Source organism: Leptidea sinapis, chromosome 8, assembly GCF_905404315.1.
Source record: "Leptidea sinapis chromosome 8, ilLepSina1.1, whole genome shotgun sequence".
In the NCBI taxonomy this organism is placed as follows: Eukaryota; Metazoa; Arthropoda; class Insecta; order Lepidoptera; family Pieridae; genus Leptidea; species Leptidea sinapis.
Window position 1 is genome coordinate 6,212,179 of NC_066272.1, and position 15,746 is coordinate 6,227,924.

A 15,746-nucleotide genomic window follows, 5' to 3' on the forward strand; every position below is an offset into this window, starting at 1 on the left:
CTGATGCTATTTAAAATAGTATTTTAAAATAATTGTTATAATTTTCATTTCTGGGATTACTTACACGATTTCTTTTCAAATTTAATTTGTGTAAATCGAAATTGGTTTATTGCACAAAGTACATTTAAAAACAAAATTTATGAACAATGCGGAACTCGAACCCGCGACCTCTTGCGTTCCGTGCGAGCCCTATTCCAATGAGCCAACTGTTCGAGTGACGTAATTTTCATAAATCTTAATATGTCTTTGTTCAACTTTCAGGCTGTGGCTTGTTTTTCAAATTTAATTTGTGTAATAAACGTGAAATAATTATTAAGGTGAAGGCTATCAATTTAAGAAAATAACAATATGTTTACATTTGAAATCATGGGCGACATCTCAAGTAAATTTCCTAATATGCAAATATTAGGGTTGAGCAAGTAAAATAGATCCTGTAAATGAAGCCTCAACCTGAGAGTTGAACAATATAGACAAGATTTAAACGATACGTCACTCCAACGGTTGGCTAAGTTGGCACTAAGAGCGCTCGCAAGGAACGCGAGAGGTTGCGGTTTCAAGTCCCGCATTGTTCATAAATTTTGGTTTTCAAATTTAATTTGTGTAATTCTATTTTAAATAAAATAAAAATAAAAATATTTAATATTGAAGAATCTAATCCATGTATAATATAATATCTTAGTCTACTTCTTCAAACACTTCAACCCACGTTCGCTTGATAAACTTGTGTTCAAACTACCTTCATCTACTATATAGTAGTCCACCACTATGAAAATCATGTTATGTTTTATAAAAGGTCTATTCCTCAGTGTTACCTCTCTGCAAAATCAAATTTAAACAACGTTAATCACACTAATCAGTTCAAAAACATTGATGGAACTAAAACTCTTGTTAAATCCGTAACATAAAACGCGTCGGAAAAGTTTTCGCAGCGTAGAGTGGAAAATAAACAGCGAAGTAGATTGTTGCCTAAGCTTCGTTTATTCATAATAAACACTGTAACAGGTGCAATGAGCTGCAGCTTGTCACAGCACATACGATGTGTATACATAAGTTTATGTACAAAGTTTTTTATTATGTTTGTTCCCGCGCACGGCGTGAACAAACCGAGATAGAACATAATGATTGCTATTCTGTCGTTATATTGTTTCAAGCGTTTTGTTTCATTCCGCTTGCTCTTTGATACTTCATCATATTTTTACTATTGCAGTTACACGACATGAGCGTTTAAAGTATATTCAGTTTTTACTTTTGTACGCTCAAGTACGCTTATTTAAATTAAATTCTGTCATCTGCCATATGGAGTAGGATGCTCTTTTGCACAGGAAGCTGGCTAGATTATACAACAACGGTGCCTATTTGTAATGTGTAATGTGTATAAATGAGACTTGATACCTTATGTCTCAAGGTGTCGAGCGCAGTTGTAGTGCCGCTCAGAATTTTTGGGTTTTTCAATAATCTTGAGCGGCATTGCATTGTAATGGCAGGGTGTATCAATTACCATAAGCTGAACGTCCTGCTCGTCTCGTCCCTTACTGTCATAAAAGAAAAAAGAAAAACAGATGTTTTGACTCTTATTTGAATTCGTTAAAAATAACTTCAATAATGTTTTTTTTATATCACTTTATTTATTAGATTCTTATAAATATTTTTTATCGTTTTAGCTTTTCCAGTCTTCTCTATACTTTCACTATGGCATATCTCACAATTCTTCGTTCACGTAATCGCATCACCTAATTATTTTTATTTCCAATATTTGTTTTGTATGGACATATCTTCTATAAGAGAATTTAAGCAATTTCACTATAGCAACAGGGAGCATATTTAACGAGATAATTCTTGATGTTATGTAATATAATTGATAAATTCGTTAAAAACTGTATTTTATGCAGAACAACGTCTGTCGGGTCAGCTAGTAATTACTGTATATATTACTATAAAAAAATGTAAGTATCCAATTCAAAATAACATGTATTAACACTTCCGTTAAATAATAAGTTAGGCGACTTTATGAAGCAACATTGCCAGATGATTTTGGACCTTAGCTGATTGAAACTTGAAACCAGATTTGATAATTGTTACATTTTAGTTTTAAGTTTTGTAGAAGTCTTGTTATTGTAATGAAATAATGTCACAGCAGAACTGTCAAACTGTGCGTCAAAAATTTATCTCAGAGTTATTCAAACAAAAATAAAATTAAGAATACTACATATTTAGGGTCACAACCGATCGTCGTGGAAATCTTTAGGGGAGGCCTTTGTCCAGCAGTGAACGTCTTCCGGCTGATGATGAAGGGTCACGATTCAAAATTTAAGCTATCCTATCTCTCATATTGGAACAAACTGCACAAAGCGCTCAAAAATTTCTTAAAATCGGTTCAGTAGTTTAGGAGTTCGTTGCGGAAAAACAACGTGACACCAAATGTTCCAAATATTTTATTTACTTTTAACAATCTCAACCAGCTTTTAGTCGCACGTCGCGTCGGTGGAAGCGTGCACTGCTTGTGTGTGACAGGTGACAGTAACACTATCGTACGTGCGACTCCGGAGACCAAACTGTACATACATACATAACGCTCTCATTTATGACATCTTGACTCCACTTATATAGTGCAGACACTAACCTGTATAAATACCACTGGACAGACTGTTCCATATGTTTGACAGAAATTTTTTGTGCCTATTTGAACCGCCACTTGTGAGCGTCCAGAGAACTAATTTTGACGTAGAATACAAATGGCTGCGAAGGAACGTACAATACTTAGAAGTATTTTTGCATTTTGAATTTATTTCGTTCGTTTTTCGTGTTATTTATAACTGAGCGAAGCGTATAGTACTCTGAAGTATTATTGCTTCTTCTTCTTCTTCAACCTTGATCTACCCAATGCTGAGTAAAGGTCTCTTCCATTTTAGACCATTTTGTGCGGTCCAGAGTTTTCCGCATCCAGTCCATCCCAGCCGCTCGCATCAAATCGTCCGTCCATCTTGCTGGCTGTCTCCCAACATTCCTGTACCCCTTTCGTGGTCTCCACTCCACCAACTTTTTACCCCACCTTCCATCGGACCTACGACAAATATGGCCCGCCCACTTCCACTTCCTAGAGTTAGTCCCGTTCTCTTGCTATATTATTCTATTTTGAATTAATTTCGGTAATTTTTTGTGTTATTTATTCTTTAGGAATCAACGTAATAAAGTTCACAATTGTTTTCCTATCGATGTTTGTTTAGCTGAGGTTGTCATCACTAGTTTTAGTACAGCAGACTCTCTGAATGAATATCAAACAGACACAAAAGCACATTGACAGCCGCCAGTCCAGTGGTATATAGTAGAGGCACAGTAGACATATGTAGAGGTCAGTGAGTGCAGACGTGTAGCGACTATTTCAAAAATGTAACCTGAGTGAACCAACAGTATAAAGTGTACTGGTCGATATTCAATTCTCATGGTTAATTATGTCGAAATTTAATATGAACATAACCAAATAAACCGGAAAATTTCTTTTAATAAAGTAACCAATTAAATTGAATATTCGTGAAAATTCTTCCATTCCAAAAATTTACAATGGTAACTTATAATGCAATAGTTTTCCAGCTCTACATATTTTTCGAGCGGAAAATTATTCATTTTCTGGAATTAAATTAGCTTGACTTACGAATTATCCAAATGTTTTTTTTTGAGTTAACTTGTGTGTAAATTCCGCTAATATTTGTATACAACCAATTCGATACGTGTTTCGCCTCAACATGAGGCATCCTCAGGAAATGTCGACTCGCCAAATTCTGGTAGGAGACTGAATTGAATGAGTTTTATTGCGCCCAAGCAAAGGAGAAAGGGCTACCCTACGGGATGACGATGGAAGGGAGGTGGTGGATGCTCATGCACACCAACACAGCTGGCTGCGTTGGTTTTGTAGGACTCACATCAATCCTAAGTGCCTGCCCTCTAAACACCACAGGAGGTTGGATATGGGCATGTGACCTGTAAGACTTCATCGGAGGCGACCTTCTCTTGGGGACAGAGGCGCAAGCGGCTCTCCCTTGAGATGATCCGCTGGGATAATGTCGCGGTTTCCAACAGCTATACAAAGCAATTAGTGAATAAATTAATGACAAATAAACAAAAATAATGGATAATTTCAGAACTTTATCCCGTTCCACCACAATCAAATACCAAATATGTGGGTGGTTTGACATATATTTGTTCAATATCAAATAAAATAGCAAAAATAATTAAGAAAAACAATATTAATGAGTCCTAACGAATCAGAATATCAATCGAATATGTAATGGTTAAGATCGATGAAATAATTCCCATAATCTGTCGTTTATAAATTGAGTTGTGACACTTATAACCGGGTAACTAAAATAGGTCTTGACCTATTTTAGTTCCAAATTTCCAAACTTCAGGTCCAAATTTCGAAATTAGATTAAAAGAACCTGTTGTCTCATTTAGAAATAATTAATAATTCCTAAAAATCACATTTCGCATAACATTTAATTGAAACCGGTCACTCAAAAGGGAACAAAGTATGTAAAAAAAAAGATTTCGCTCAAATGTGTTGGGACAATTAGAAATAATAAAACACAAAAATAACATTGTTGAATAAACAAATAAATTTGGTCTCTTCTCCACTGTTACGTATTTCTTCCGGGGGAAATTCGTCACAATAACCGACTAATTGTAATAAGTAGCGCGCAAATATAGAGGATAAAAATGTGTATAAGATAACAGTTTCTGGCTCATTCAATTCAATCTCGTGCCAGAATTTGGCGAGTCGACATTTCCTGAGGATGCCTCGTATAGAGGCGAAACACGTATCAAATTTATTGAAAAAAAAAATTGATAATTATGGATGCAAAATAAAGACTAATTAAATAAAACATGAACAATCTGAAAGTCCCGTCAAAACGGGCTTGAACGTTTGAGAAACAACACTATTTATAAAAATGGCAATTCACCTGAAAACATTCATTTATAGTTCTGCTATCTTGGTATTAGAAACTATAAAATCTAAAGCACTCAAAATATATTAATTATATGTATAGATGAAAACACACTGAAAACCTGTATTTGGTTTTTGAAAATTTTACCTATGTAGTAGTTTATAATCTGACTATATTTTTTTAAATATTTAGATAAAACTGTTATTTACTATAATGTGTTTATAATGTTTTTAAACATAATAAAACATAACCGCTGTGTTTTTACAATGAGCAGAAACCAGACAAGCAGATCCTAAGATTTTAATTGTAATATCCCTGTACTTATTGTTGGTACATCTTATTTTAAGCAATAATATATTTATAAGTAATTACAATGATATGATTTGGTTGGCAAAAATCAATAAAAACAACTAGAGCGCAGGGGCACATTAATTATAAATTGCTTATTTATTTGATAAACTAACAAAAACCAAGGAAAATAATTGACGTAATTCTAGAAAAACGTTCGAAACCACAATGATTTGAAATTAAGTTAAGAACACAAAACTGGTCACTTCATTCATATTACAGGACTGACAAAAAATGGCAGCCCTACTGTCACTCTAAATGACATCATTACTTAGTATCCTAGTATACCTGTATAGAATACAGTAATATTTATTAAAATAGCTGACCCAGCAAACGTTGTATTGCCATCATAGTTAACAACTGTAGTTAACTACCAACTATATGCAGCTAAAATTAAGTTTGTTTTTTACCTCCTGAGAAAGTTAGAAAGATATAAAGATTCTAATAACTTATTCATTTTCTATTCTTCCAATTTATTTTCTGAACGACGGTGGACACAGCAAAGAAAACAAAATTTTGTTTTTATTTAATTCCGAAAATTTTCATATTTATTCACCTTTTAAACCTTCTCTGGACTTCCAGAAAATAATTGAAGACCAAATATAGCCAAATCGGTCCAGCAGGTCTCGAGTTTTAGCGAGACTAACGAACAGCAATTCATTTTTATGTATATAGATGGATAGATAAACACGACTTCCTTAATCTGTTGTTTGTGGCTTGGAACGTTTTTCAGAACTGATGTTTTTAAATATACTAAAACGCAATAACGATTTGCCATTTGCCATTTAGCAAGAGCAAGTCACAAAATGCGATGTGTTTGCGTCAGAGCGGTTGTTGTGACAATAAACAATACAAACACCCCGTCCTGCGTTTGACACCATCTCTCGGAGTGGATTAGTTTGCTCCAAGGGGAGCTCACCAGCATTTAGGGAACGTAATAGCTTCCACTGTGACCTGCTTTACTTGTGACAAATAGAGATTTACGCGTTTCCAAAGGGCTCGTTGTAATAAAATCGAATGGCTTTCTCGTTGCGGCTGTTTTATTTTGTTTAATTTGAATCTTAACGTTACAAACGTTTTAAGCAGTCCTAAGACTCACACTAATAAACTTTCAAATTACTCTTTATTACATTTAGTTTATATTTAAAACAAATACTGGCTAATGAGTGATTTATTGGTGTCAAAATTTACCAGTGGGAGTCTCGTTTGCACAGGATGCCGTCTAGATTATGGGTACAACAACGGCGCCTATTTCTGTCGTGATGCAGTAAGATGTAAGCATTACTGTGTTTCGGTCTGAAGGGCGCCGTAGCTAGTGAAATTACTAGGCAAGTGAGACTTAAAATCTTATGTCCCAAGGTGACAAGCGCAATTGTAATTCCGCTCAGAATTTTGGGGTTTTCTAAGAATCCTGAGCGGCACTGCATTGTAATGGGCAGGGTGTATCAATTACCATCGGCTGAACGTCCTGCTCGTCTCGTCCCATATTTTCATTAAAAAACGAAATTAATTAGACTATTTAAGATAAACATTTCCAATACACATTATATACGTGTAACTCCAACGGTTTTGATGCCCTCGCCAGAGTAGGTCTCAGAATGCAGATTTTTTTTCTACTAACTGACACTTGTCGTATTATTTTGAATAATACACACTATATTTTTATAAATTATAGCCTATGTGTTATTCTGATTTGTAACCTATATTATTGTAAAGTTTCTTGTAAAACAATTAGATTGTAGATATAAAAATACGCAATTTTTTTACTTTTTTGTGCATATTATATCTATTGTGTGGAATAGTTTTTAGTTTTTAGAGAATCGGAAGTACACTTACTACATACTGATTGAATTTCAGATTACAGACAGTTTGAAATTCTGCCACAGATCGCACCCTTACTGTAAGTCGTTAAGGAGTACCACTGATATATAATATTCGACAACGACAATTACTTGACCATAACGACGTTATGGTAGGTCAATATCCGGATAGCATAAAAAAGATTCGGCTGAGTATCGTTACTTTGCTCTTAAGAATTAAAGAATTCCGTCACTTTGATATGAATCCCATAATCAGAAAATTTCCAAATTTCACCAAACTATCATTAAAGTATATCCTTTCCAAAAAAAAAAACAATCATAGAAATCGGTAGCCACGATATTGACTTATTCGTTCAGTTTTCGTGCACATATTATAGCAAATTTAAGACTTTTATAGTTTTCTTATGAATGCCATTATCAAATCTGGACCAAATTACATGGGAAGCACTAGCATTCACGTAAAAAATAATTATCAAAATCGGTTCACCCAGTCGAAAGTACTGAGGTAACAAACCTAAAAAAAAAACATAACGACGAATTGAGAACCTCCTTCTTTTTTTCAGTCGGCTTAAAAGAATTTTCTTGTCAAGAATTAATCGATTAGATGTTTGTAAAAAAAAATCAAATTTAAGTATTCTTAATAATCATGTACCAATCATATACCCAAAGTCACATTATGCGAGGTCTGAACTATATGAAGGAAGAATTCATATCTGTTTTTATATGTGTATGTAATTTCAATTTTCAAAATTCAAAAGCAGCTAGTTATTCAATATTATTGTTATGATAAAATTCCAATAACGAATCTACGTCCTTTTAAATATAAATCAGAAGTATCCTTATCCGTAGCAAGATGAAGAAATTCTTAATATCAAAATAAAAAACCTCCACGACTTTAATTAAGTTGTTTGTCCAAAGATCCAACTGCAAACCATTTTAAGCGCCTTATATATACTCTATCGGCCTTACAAATTATCTTAGTATAAAGTAATTCCGATGAATAAACCAAGTATATGCAAAATGTTGAGTATATCGTTGATAACACAGACAATATTGTGATAATTCTGAAGTTTTCCGAATGTAGTATCCTTGCAAATAAACGCGGGAAACGTTATACGTCTGAATAAACCAATGTTAAGTAAACTTATATCAGTATATTTTCAGACATAACTATAAACCAAGTTTATTTGTTGTCCGAAAAAGTTTTAAACTTGGAATAATATTACTTTGTTTTTATTAATAACACAGATAACGTTTCCCGCGTTTATTTGCAAGGCGGCTTGATATTTAGAAAACTCTAGAATTACTATTTTATTGACAGTGTTGTCAGTAATATAGTAAAGATTTTGCATATTCTTAGTTTATTATCATTTATAACTTTATACCAAGTTTATGAATGAAATTTATGTTGTATTCGACGGTATTTTGCTTAAATTAATTCGTTTTGATACATCTACTAATTATTATGTCGTTATGACCTTAATATCGCCGAGTAAGGTGCGGCTTAAGCATTTCATAGCTTAATAATTTTACATTTGTATACAAAGACGACTTATCTCGCGGGTGGCACGCGACTGATAGGACAAGCCAGCCCTACTCCACATCCTATTGTCATATTTACATTGTCTCTCTTCATTCTGTTATTCCGGAAACCTGTGTTTGTCTATTATTGGGTGTAGGTACCTATATGCGAGCTTTGTAAGACATGAAACCAATTTAAGTCTATTAAAAAGGCATAAAAGGCATTTATTTTCTCAAAATTGATTCCTTTAGAATTCTTTTTAATGTCATTTCTAATACACTAGATACTACTACCGCTCCGGAAACAAATGGCGCTCTGAGAGAGTAGAAGCGGCGCAAGAAACTCTCCCAGGATTCTTTTTTATGCACTCTTTTTAATAAAAAATACAATATTGTACTGTCATTGCTATTGCTATAAAACAATCATATTCTAGTCTCAGGCTGTCCGATCACTTAGATATTCAGCTGTGGAGTAGTAGAATTTATGACAAAGCAATTTTTTAATAAAATATTTCAATTTATTTATAGAAATAAATTGAAATGTTTTATTAATTATTTTTGGCAAACTAAAATAAGTAAATAAAAACCCTAATATTGGTTACGTTGACTAACTATTTTCGAGAATTGTAATGCTTTTTATGTAAAGCACCGTTCGCGTTGCAATAAATAAAATCCTATAGTTCTTTCGAAACGAATCCCAACAATCTGTTTCAGGTAACGCGTTCTTTATGCATCTATATATTTTAGTGCCGTAATAGAATCTAGATTAAATTTCGAATGAATGAAAAAGTTTTTTGTGGCTTATACGTCTTATAAGCATAAGAATGCTTTGACAACACCGTGAAGTATCTTTATTCAATTCTTGTTTGAATTACAAGCCGCAAATGTATTCCGGTAAGAAAAAGTTTATTCGCAATTTAGTCTTTCATATCCATTTGATAATCAAATCATACCATTTATGAAATATATATATTATATAATATCTGAATTTTATCGAGCTTGATTTGATATTTTTAATTAGTGGTATCCCTAACTTTTGTTATTAAATATACAAATTTAATTTAATCCAAAATTCATGAACGATGCGGGAGTCGAATCCGTGAATTGTCCATGAATTTTGGTACAAATTTATAGTTGGCATGATTTTTTACTCAGAACAAGATTAGATTTCGGTACGTAGTTAATATTTTGCATTAATATTCACTAACATCGGGTAAGAACTTTAATCTATAAATAATAACAAAAACTTTAGCAAAGCAACTCTTAATACTGAAGTTTACTGCTTCACGATAAGTTTTATCCTTTTTGCACACCATAAACCCAAAAGAGTCTCTGATTTTACTTTAATATGAACCTATAACTTGCATAACTTAGTGTGACAGCTTGCAAGTTCGCCCATATGAAACTCAACAATATGTGAATACGACAGGAGTATAGCAAATCACAAAAATTAAATATCGGGGAAATTTGGAGGAAGTAAATCCTGCTCTGGCTTGATGCCAAGGTAACGTTAACTTACACGTCGGAACCTCCTTCAGTGTACAATATATCAGGCTTCTATTATTATCTATTCAGTGTCCATGACACGGTTGATACTAAATTATTCTACAAGATTCAGTTATCGGCGGTCGATGTACTTCAAAAAAGTACTTAAGTTCAAATACCGTCATAAATCATCATATACATCTATTTTATTTGTTTCTTTACTAAAGTGCGCTTACCTCTGATTAATAGGATTTGAAAAGTTGTTTCGATGAATAAGTTTTTGATATACGACATATAACGATGCTCAGACGGATCAAACTTCATTAAACCTTATTAGAATATAATACTTAATATAGGTTAAATGTCTTTGAAGTATAACGCTAGAAGCTGAAACTTAATTAAGTACAAATTAGTATATTACAATTAGTTATGATTATAGAAGCATTAGTTCATTAATTATTTGCTACACGCAAATATCCTTTACATGAATTCATTGTTGATATTTTGCAAATAATTATGGAATAGGAGGACAAACGAGCGTACGAGTTCTAATGCAATGTTATCATCTCCTCAGTGTGAAGTTCGATTGCCACAAATTAATTTACCTCAATTAAGTAGTGGATATGAAGAGTGGCAGTCCTTCCACGATATGTTTGTGTCACTAATTCACAATAATGAACGTTTAAGTCCGGTGCAAAAGATGCACTATCTTAAGAGCTGTCTTCGTGGCGAAGCGGAGAATGTGTTAAAGAATCTTTCCATCACAGATACTAATTACAATGAAGCTTGGCTTCAACTCATTAAGCGTTACAATAACAAAAGATTCAATACGAATGAAGTTTTAAAGAAACTCTTTGCTCAAAGGACGAGCAATGGGGAGTCATCGACAGCTATTAAGCAGCTTTTGGACACAACATCAGCCTGTTTGAAATCATTGGAAAATCTAAACGTTGACACAAAATCATAGGATACTGTCATCATTTATTTGGTAGTCAATAAGCTAGACCAGGAGTCAAGAAAACAATGGGAGCTTCACTTAAGTCAAATGAGTGGAGACGAGCTGCCATCATGGGACTAGCTTAAGACATTCCTAGAGACCAGATTCAGGATGATAGAGATGTTAGAAGGATCGAAGCCAAATACAAAGTCAAAGGCTTTTCATGCTATAGAAAAGAAAAGTAAAAATAAATGCATAATGTGCGATGGCGAACATTACCTACTGTGCAAGTTAAACATGGTCACCTGTTGTTAAGTGATCACCGCCGCCCACAATCTCTTGCAACACCAGAGGAATCACAGGAGCGTTGCCGGCCTTTAAGGAAGGTGTACGCGCTTTTTTGAAGGTACCCATGTCGTATCGTCCCGAAAACACCGCACAAGGAAGTTCATTCCACAGCTTTGTAGTACGTGGAAGAAAGCTCCTTGAAAACCGCACTGTGGAGGACCGCCACACAACCAGATGGTGGGGATGATATCCTAACTTGTGGCGTGTCGTGCGAAGGTAAAATTCGGCGGCAGGACCTTAAGATCTTTTCATCTTAAGATACTTGTTCTTATATTTTTATTAATCTCTAATAAAATGCTCGCAAAATACCTTAATTTGCTTACGGTCTGTATGGACTTATAGTTCATAGTTATTATTATTTATAATTATTTTCGTAGTTTCTTGCCTTTTTTTATTTAAAATACAATGTAGTTTATAGCATAATCTATGATAACACACACGTAAATTTTAAGAAGCTTATCTGTGTGTAATTTTTTAAAGTTCTTCTTATTAAAGCTCAATCCTTTCCGAAGTGGCGGTAAATGTAAAAAGAAAAGAAAACTTTTGACATTCATAAGTGTCATTTACTTGACATAGATGAATAAAGTTGATTTGATTTGATTTGTTAATAATAGAAGAAAACCTGATTATGTGTGATTTAAAAGTATATAGAATTATCAGCTCTATTTACACAAAGAGTGATGACATTGGAAAGTATGAAGGTCTCTGTAATAATATAATACAGTCTTAGCTCAAATGATGAACAGTTAAAACTGAAATTAGCGAAAATTGTAATAATAATAATGATACCAGAAAATTTATTGAATTAGGCGTTACTTTGCGGAAATCCATAATTATACATATGATTTAAGTTTTCTTTAGTGTTAATTCCGCCTATATTTGTTTTTAAAACAATTTGACACGTGTTTTGCCTCTACACGAGGCATCCTCACGACGTGTTGTCTCGCCAAAATCTGGCACGAGGCAGATTTAACACTAAAGAAAACTTAAATCATTTGTATAATAATGATACCACCCATTCAGAGCTGTAGCAATATGAAGTTCAATGAAGAAACAAGATCAAACCCTAAGTCGTAGCTTACGAATCCTTTGTAATACAGGGGAGAAGAAATTCAACGGTTATTTATTATCGTATATACAACTTTTAACTAGAATTTTATTTGAATTCTCTGTAAAAAATATTGAAAATTACTGCTTGCGTTTGAATGTAGCTTGCCTTTTGTTTACGAACTTTGAAATCATTTAACTCGTCTAGACGAAACCTTATATTATATTAATTCAGAAGTTTTATAATTTAAATCAAATTTCTAAAGAACCTTGGGTTTTTATTAATTTTGCTCAAAAATATTCTCTGATCAACTTGTAATTGTTTGGCAACTGGCAATACTTTACAAATTCAATCGTCACCAAGTATCTTCTTAATCTATCATTGTAAAATAAAACTTCATAACCTAAAAAGTAATGTGTGTGTTGAATGAACAAACAAATTTAGTCCCATCACCCTTTTTTTTTTACGTATCTCTTCCGGGGGTAATACGTCACAACAGCCGACCAATCACAGCGCGTCATTTCATGGGACGAGAGTATAAAAGAACGGCTTCCGGCTCATTTCATTGTTATCCCAGCGGAAACTCCATAGGGAGTGCCGCTTGCGCCTCTCTCTCCCCATGAGAAGGTCGCCTTCGATGTAGGCTTAGAGGGCACCTGCCCAAAGCCAACTGCAGGTGGTGTTTAGTGGGTAGGCACCTAGGTTTTCACGTGAGTCCCACATAACCAACGCAGACTTAGGCTGCGTTGGTATGCATGAGCATTCACCACCTCCCTCCCGTCGTTATCCCGGAGGGTAGCCCATTCCCTTGCTTGGGCGCAAAAAAAAAAAAAAAAACTCATTTCATTCAGTTGAGTCTACTTAGGAGACGCCCCGCGACTGTTGTTGCGTAGTCTTTGCGGCCTCCACGGCCCACGTCCTACTTCGCTGTGAAAGCCAGGGCTGCTAACAGCACAGAGGAGGTTTTAGTCGGTATGGGGTGTCCGCTTACGCGAACACTCGAGTCCGACATATAAATACGTAACAGTATTTCCTCCTCTCAAAAAAAAAAAAAAATTCATTTCATTCAGTCTCTTGCCAGATTTTGGCGTACGTCAATACGTCCTGAGGATGCCTGGTGTAGAGGCGAAACACGTCTCGAATTGTTTAAAGACAAATATTGGCGGAATTAACAATAAAGAAAACTCAAATCATTAGTAAAATTATGGAATTCCGCAAAGTAACGCCTACTTCAATAAATTTTCATAAAAAGTAATATTTCAATTAATAATGCGTGACGATTCCTTTACATATTGGTTAGAGGTCCCGGGTAAGTCGTGTAATTCCGGTAGGTCGGCGAAAGTATGAATAACTTAGATAAAAAGTATAAACAAGAAAACTTGGATTATGGATTTTAAGGTCAAAAATAAAATTTCAAAATAATTATAATATCTTTCTTACATTGAACTTTTACTACTGCAATTGTGCGCATATTAAGATTGTTTAAAATAAAAGTAAGCAGAACAAGTTTTCTAGAATATATTGAACTTACTGGGTAATCTAAATTTAATTTTCTCCTACTAAAACAGAAATTTTTATTTTTTACTTACAGATATTTATTTTTTATGTTATATAAATATATTGAATACACACTTATTTTGGCTACATATATAGCTAAAACTTGCTATAGATTATATTAAAATAAAATCTAGTAATAATACTAAAAAAAAGTTACCAATGCACTAATACCAAGTCATAATACCTACGAATTAAATTTGAATGATAATGAAAAAAAAAGAAACTCTCTCGATTGTATGAAACGTGCAGTCATTGATAGATTTATAGATGACGGCTATAATCTTGTAAAAAACGGAGACAGCCGAAATCCACTACGGTTTAAGAAACTGTTCACTATCAAATTCAAATTCAAATATTTTTATTCACTATAGGATGTGATATCACTTATTGAAAGTCAAAAACTACCACCCATTCCAAAATGAATGCCTCAGACCTGAGAAGAACGGGCGCAACAAACTCAGCGGGCTTTTTTTTCTCATCGAAAAAATATGTTTACAAAGTAATATTGTACAATTAAACTTATTATTTTAATAGCCTGAGGGCGGTCACTCCATTCCCAATCTGTGGTATCATTAAGAAAGTCATTTATGTTATAGTAACCTTTACCACACAAATATTTTTTAACAATTCTTTTGAATAACGTGATACTTTTGTTTTGAACATTTTCTGGGATCTTGTTGTAAAAGCATAACATCGCCCAACAAAAGACTTACTAACTCGACTTAGCCGAGTAGTAGGTATTATAAGTTTATGTCGGTGATGGCTATGACAGTTTCTAGTAAATTCACTTATGTGCCTATATAGAACATACATTACATTATCAAGAATATATTGAGAAGCAACAGTCAAGATGTTAATTTCTTTGAATTTTGCTCTCAATGATTCTTTAGGACCTAGGTTATAAATACAAACTTAGCTGTATTATACTTCGTCGCCAACCGCCATGCTGTGATTATTACTGTTACTACTATTTCAAACGTATGTCAAAACACTGCACGTTTCATACTAAACCAAACTTCAATTTTTACTTAGGCACTTCCGCCTCTTATTACATATTATTTAAATCCTCTTTGTTTTATACAGACTTGAACACAACATGCATATAATTATTGTTGTACTTCGTAAATAGAATGACATTAAACGTCTTATCAATATGAATGGATAGGCGATTGTTTATCATATTCAGTACAAGGCAGGGCTCAAGTGATAGTTCAATATTTGGGCAGTACTTCGCCACCGGTGAGTGATGACCGAGACTCCAGATAAATGAAATTTCGTTCATACATTGTGCCCTCGCTCCGTTCCTAATAAATGTACCCTCAATTTTAACGATCAATATGGAATGCGTCGCTGGTTTAACTTATTGTTTTAAATACCTTTCATTTTAACTGGCTGATTTAATAGTTAAATTATGCCGACTATTCAAACAAGGGGCAAAGTGGACCTTAAAACTACCGCTATATAAACTGTACAGAAAAATAATCCTTTGTCTTCTCACCTCCGAATTTACAGTACGATGTACCACATTCAAACAGTTCTGTATAGAAAAAAGCGATAAAAATACCAAATCTCTCATTGACTAGCTTGCATTAGCTATAAAAAAGGCATTTATTAGTGTAAAGACAAACCATCTGAAATAATTCCACCAGAAAGATTTTGACTAAATGATGAGAAAGCTTATTGTTGCTCAGAGGGCAATGGCCTATCCATGCTCGGACTTTCCCTGCGAGATCGAATCAGAA

The 15,746-nt window shown here is 33.8% G+C and overlaps 1 protein-coding gene across 1 annotated transcript in view; it reads right to left on the bottom strand.

Annotated features, from left to right (window-relative positions):
• LOC126965789 (lachesin-like) overlaps positions 1-15,746 on the bottom strand; it is a 126,351-nt gene that overhangs the window by 94,317 nt on the left and 16,288 nt on the right. The gene's annotated exons all lie outside the window — the stretch shown is intronic.